This window comes from Glycine soja, chromosome 1, assembly GCF_004193775.1.
Source record: "Glycine soja cultivar W05 chromosome 1, ASM419377v2, whole genome shotgun sequence".
NCBI classification, from domain to species: domain Eukaryota; kingdom Viridiplantae; phylum Streptophyta; class Magnoliopsida; order Fabales; family Fabaceae; genus Glycine; species Glycine soja.
In genome coordinates this window covers 37,654,358-37,660,073 of record NC_041002.1, presented here as the reverse complement: position 1 = coordinate 37,660,073, position 5,716 = coordinate 37,654,358, and the positions used below count along the sequence as shown (strand labels likewise).

Here is a 5,716-nt window from a genome sequence, read left to right as displayed (position 1 = left end):
CGCTTGAACCCTATCGTTCTTCTTCTTTCTCCTTGCGCTTGAACCATATCGTTCTTCTTCTTTCTCCTTGTGTCAAAGTCGCCTGTGCTTCCGTGACTGCAACCACATTGTGGAGATCGTGTTTGTGGAGATCGTCTTTGGCACTTATCCATTGAGGTACGTCCTTTCGTTTTAACATTAGGCGTTCGTCGTTTTAACCCAGGGCTTTATTGTTGTTTCTCCTTCTGCCTGAGTTCGTGTTTGTCGCAAACTGGGCTGCGCTTCTGTGACTGCAACCACATTGTCGAGTTCGCGTTTGTGGAGTTCGTGTCTGCGCTTCCATCGAAGGTATGTCTCTGTTGTATGTTAATGATGAAAATCCATTGTTCAATGGTCTGTCTCTGTTGTGATGTTTCGAAACCCTAGTTAGGCACAAAGGGTTAATCGTAACTGAATGTGTAGTGATTTAGGACCATATGTAACTGCCTTAAGCAGTTATTGTAGAATAAATTATGGAGTAACAGCAGGGGGGTTAGGAAGTTTTTAGTGGGTTTTCAGGAAGGGAGACATGAGGCTGTCAAATTTACATAGAGGGTTTCAGGGACAAAGCTTTGATTTAGTCAGAGGGTTTCAGGGACAAAGCTTTGATTTACATATTGAATTTCATCCAAATTTTTGACAAGTCATTGTTACTTCCATGAATATTGATATTGTATCATGCTTAATTATATGCATTTGCTTATTCTGATCATTGTGTGTTGTGTGATTATTTCTTCCATGCAGGTACATGATTCCTATTTGTTGTGAGAGTGAAATGATGGGCAGCAGCACCAACTGAGGTGAGTTTATATTTCCTTTTTTTTGTCTTTATCTTTGTTAGTTTGTTATATAGTTTTTATTTTATATGTTTGAGTTTTAAATGTGTAAAAAATAGAAATAGAAAGGTCTGCTGATTGCTTAGGAATTCCTTGCTGTTTCATGGCATTCCTTTTGAACCTCAAAAGGTGCTTATGATGGCCTTTGGTTAAATTTCTGATTATATGTATTGGGGTCCTTGTGTTGGGTTATTGTTGGGTTTGTTTTGCTTTTTGGAAGGTGGCACTTTTGTGTCTTGTATCTTTTATTTTCAGTACCTGTGGTACTGTTCTGTTTAATATTTTTTTTTTCAACTGCAAAGAGAATTTATATTGATAATTAGTAGTGGTACTACAGATTACAAAGAGACATTTATTTTTGCACAGCAAAAATCAATATATTATATATGAAATTGAGTACTAGGTGTACTGAAGATACAAAGTTAAAAAGCAAGACAATTACAGTCTGCATCCCATTAGGAGAGACCGAATATAGCCCACAAAAATACAAACCCATCCCCTCTAAGAAAGAACATCCTTTAGATTGGTTGACCAGAAATTAAAGTGCATTTGGAAGTCCTTCTCCACACATTTTATCCAGGACCAGGTGTGGAATAAGGCATCATCCATGACCTTTTCAGGAGTGAACGGCTGGTTCTTGAATATCTTGGCATTTCTATGGTACCAAATAGAGAAGGACAGGGCTAGCCACATAAATTCCCATCTTTTGTTGGTACTATCTTTGCTATTCCACTGGGTGAATTGTAAAAAATGATTCTTTGGATCTATGGAATAGGAACCCACTCTATTAACCCATCTCATTGTCTCCCACCAAAGACTCCTAGTCTTTTCACAGTTGATCTCCAATTCCAAACTGCAGATTTGATCTCCAATTCATTAAATCTGGACACAAGGCTTTCTTTGTCTTTTAGATCCAGAGAGGAGAAGTAAACACCATCCAGTGTTGGCCTGTTAGAACAATCCTCCAAAAATCTGGCTTTGAAATAAAGGACAGCTGCATTTTTAACCCTGCAAGGTTCATGAATCCACACACCATCCATGAAAATACCTGGAATAGCATTTTTTCTTCTTCTATGATTGATCAATCTGTGAAAATAAGTAGAGTTTTTGTCCCCTTCTTTTAGCCACTTAATTCTAGGCTTTTGTCTCAACATAGATTCATATGCATAAGCTGCCTCCCACAATTGAACTTGAAGAGATTTCTTAAGAGTGACTTCCACTTGGGATAGAGATCTGTCATTTAGAACATTCTCCAAAGCATTTAGCTCCTTTTTAATCATAGTAACTTTTCTAGCATTAGCTTCACCATTTGTTAAGCTCCACTGCTTTATGCACTGTTTGAGGAGTTTTATTTTATGGTTCAGAACATATCCTCCCCATCCTGGAGGATGATAATTGCCCCACTGCTGCTGAACAGGCAAGTTGCAGTTTTATTTTATGATTCAGAACATTTCAAACTTTACAATGACTGGGTAATTAGGTTAATGGGTGGACAAGCAGGTTGCAGTTTTACTAATTCTGCTGCTATCCATGTGGTGGTATTAAGATGGGCACTGTTATTGTCTATAATTGAAATATAGTGTAATTGTTTTTTTTTCTTCTTAAAATTTGAACCGGCGCTATCATTCTTTGAATGCCATCATCTACCTTTAATGATTCACATCTAAATTGGTCCCTGTTTAATTAAATTAATTAGTTATTGCTTTAGTTTGACTGGATAGAAGTATGATATGTATTCTTAAAAAATTGTCAATGAGCTGTTTGATAGAATGACTTAAAAAGGCTTTAAATACACTCTCAGTATAATGTCTTTTGAGATTCAATTTATCACCATGAAGTGAGAGTCATATTGTTCATAAAAGGCTTTAAATACACTGTGGCTAATTTCTGTATGGTTTTTTTTAGGGCTATCATTTACTACTGCTAATTGGCATTGCTGCGGAAGCGGTTTGATTATATCTTTGAAGCCTCAAAGTCAGGTATTTATATCTTAGATTGGAGAACTAATTTGAAATTGTTGTTGTATGCATTACTGGTATATTTGTAACTTATGCTATGCCTGTCTACATGACCTTTGTTTCATTGGACTGATATCTTTGAAGTATTTACTGTGATTTAAACTATGTCTATATATATGTTGTGACTGCCACTGCCCTTTTGTCTCTCTTGTATTATCTTTTTTTTATCAGCAAAATTATAATTTGTATTAATTTTTTTTTGCACAACAAAAATCTGATAATATTAATAGGGTCAGTACTAGATGTACTGAAATATAACAAAATATACAAGGCAGAAATCTGCCATCCCCATCTACATAAGATAAAACCACAATAGGTGGTTACCCAAGCAACAAAAAACCCCTAAGACATTTCCTCCTTTAAGCAAGTAGACCACTGATTAAAGTGTGTGTGAAAGTCTTTCTCCATGCAGTTGATCCAAGACCAAGTGTGAAATAAAGCTGAAGCAGTGACTTTTTCGATGCAGAAATTCTGGTTATTAAACACCAAGGCATTTCTATGCTTCCAAATAGTCATGGATAAAGCTATCCATAGAGCTTTCCACCGATTGTCTACCTTGCTGTTTCCACTCCATTGAGAGAATTGCAGGAAGTGGCAATTGGGTTGAAGTGGGAAAGGACCCATCCTATTAACCCATCTCAAAATCTCCCACCAAAGAACACAAGTTTTCCTGCAAGAATACATAATATGGCCAACAGTTTCCTCTTCCTGATCACAAAGAGGGCAATTGTAAGAGGGAAGCTCGACATGCCTCCTCCTTAGATTATCCCTAGTAGGTAGTCTATTCTTGAAGATTCTCCAAGAGAAAGCAGATGCTCTTGGGGGAATTTGCAATTTCCAAATGGTCTTATAGTTGTTGTCTTCAGAATTAGAGCTGGCCTCAGCCTTAAGGAGGTTGTAAGCTGACTTTGTGGAGCAATAACCAGCAGGATCAGCCCCCCAGCTGAGGAAATCCCGAGTTAAAGGTTGAATTTGGATACCCTCAATGTCAGTCATGAATGCTGCCAAGGTGTCAATTTCGTGGTCAAAGAAATGCCTCCTCCATTGTATCCTCCACTCCCAATTACTACCAGATAAGATGCCCATAGAGTTGATATTCTGATTCTGTTAAGTACTCACTTGAAATAGAGTTGGGTACTTTTCTTGAAGACTTAGATCATCCTCTTCCCTCCACTTGTCTTTCCAGAACTTGATTGTGTTCCCATCACCTAACTTCCACTTCAAATTATTGGAGATGCAGTTTCTATGGTGCGGTTGGAAAACATTTTTCAAATCCTTCCACCAAGGAGAATAGTCTGCTTTGTTTCTGCCACAGCAAAGAGTATTCCACCCTCCATATTTGGACATTAATATTCTGGCCCAAAGCTGATCCTGATTATTTGCCAAGTCGCAGCCCCATTTACCAAGCAAGGCTTCATTAAACTTAGCCAAGTCTTTAATCCCAAGACCCCCTCTGTTCTTGGGAAGGCAAATAGTATCCCAATTTACCCAAGCAATCTTAGCCACTTCAGAATCTCCTCCCCAAAGAAAATTTCTCTGGATTGAGACTAGCTTGTGCACTACTTTTTTAGGGACTCTAAAGAAGGACATCATGTAGATGGGAAGAGCTGTTAAAACAGAATTAATGACAGTTATCCTTCCTCCCATGGATAGGCTTTTCTGCTTCCATTTGCTAAGTTTGAACTCAAACTATCATTCCTGCAAGGATTTCTTTAAATCCACCTCAGCTTGAGATAGAATTCCAGTACTGCTACCAGCTTCCAAGTCATTCAGCTCCTTCTTTAAATTCTGAATTTGAGAAACATTGATAGCACCATTTTGCAAGCTCCACTGTCTGATGCATCCCTTAATGAACTTCAGTTTCAGCTTTAAAGCATATCCACCCCAACCACTAGGATGATAGTTGCCCCATCTATGAGACACCATTTTCTGAAAATCTTTGTCCTTCAACCACCAGTCCATTACTTTGAAAGGTGTAGGCCCCCAATCCACTGTTGTAGACCTCAAGAGGATGGGGCAATGGTCAGAGAAATCTCTATCAAGCACAAATTGGGTAGAATCTGGCCATAGGGATAGCCATTCATCAGATAGAAAATGGGCACTGTACCTCATTTAATTATCACAACCTGCCGCCTTCTAAGATTCATCCTAGTTGGAAGTCTGTCCCTAATTAGCCTCCAAGCAAAAACCAGTGATTTACTTGGTATTTTGAGCTTCCAAATGTCCACAAAGTCCAAATTCTGATTAGCTCCCATCTGTGCTTCCCATATCAAGTCATATCCGCTTTTTGTTGAGTAGTATCCAGTTTGATCATGCTTCCAGCTGCACCTATCCTCCGTATTTGGCTGAATCTGCTGCTGTGATAGTTCTCCAAGGAAATTATCTGCCATTTGAATTTCACTATCAAAAAGAGCCCTCCTCCAAGATAGCTTCCACTCCCATCCGCCGTTGGTGTTATTCCCCATATTCATAATGATTTGTTTCTGTTGATCAGAAATTCGGTACAGCAGCAGCAGCATCCTGTATACAATAGCAGCATCCTGTATGCACAAGTGTCTGCTGTGTCTTGGGGCAGGTTCTTCAACACACACACAGACACACACACACAGAAACACACCCACACACACAAACACACACACACACACACACACACACACAAACACACCCACACACAAAAACACACACACACACAGAAACACATACACACAGAAACACACACACACACACACACAGAAACACACACACACACACACACACAGACAGAAACATAGACACACAAAAACACAGACACACACACACACAGCCACACACACACACACACAGCCACAGCCACACACACACACA

General features: G+C 38.9%; 1 long non-coding RNA gene across 1 annotated transcript; it reads left to right on the top strand.

Annotated features, from left to right (window-relative positions):
- The first annotated feature begins 205 nt into the window (after positions 1 to 205).
- Positions 206 to 2,793, top strand: LOC114405011. The gene is made up of 3 exons (XR_003665164.1): positions 206 to 327; positions 763 to 818; positions 2,760 to 2,793. It is a non-coding gene; the product is annotated as an uncharacterized LOC114405011 (long non-coding RNA).
- Positions 2,794 to 5,716: the final 2,923 nt, after the last annotated feature.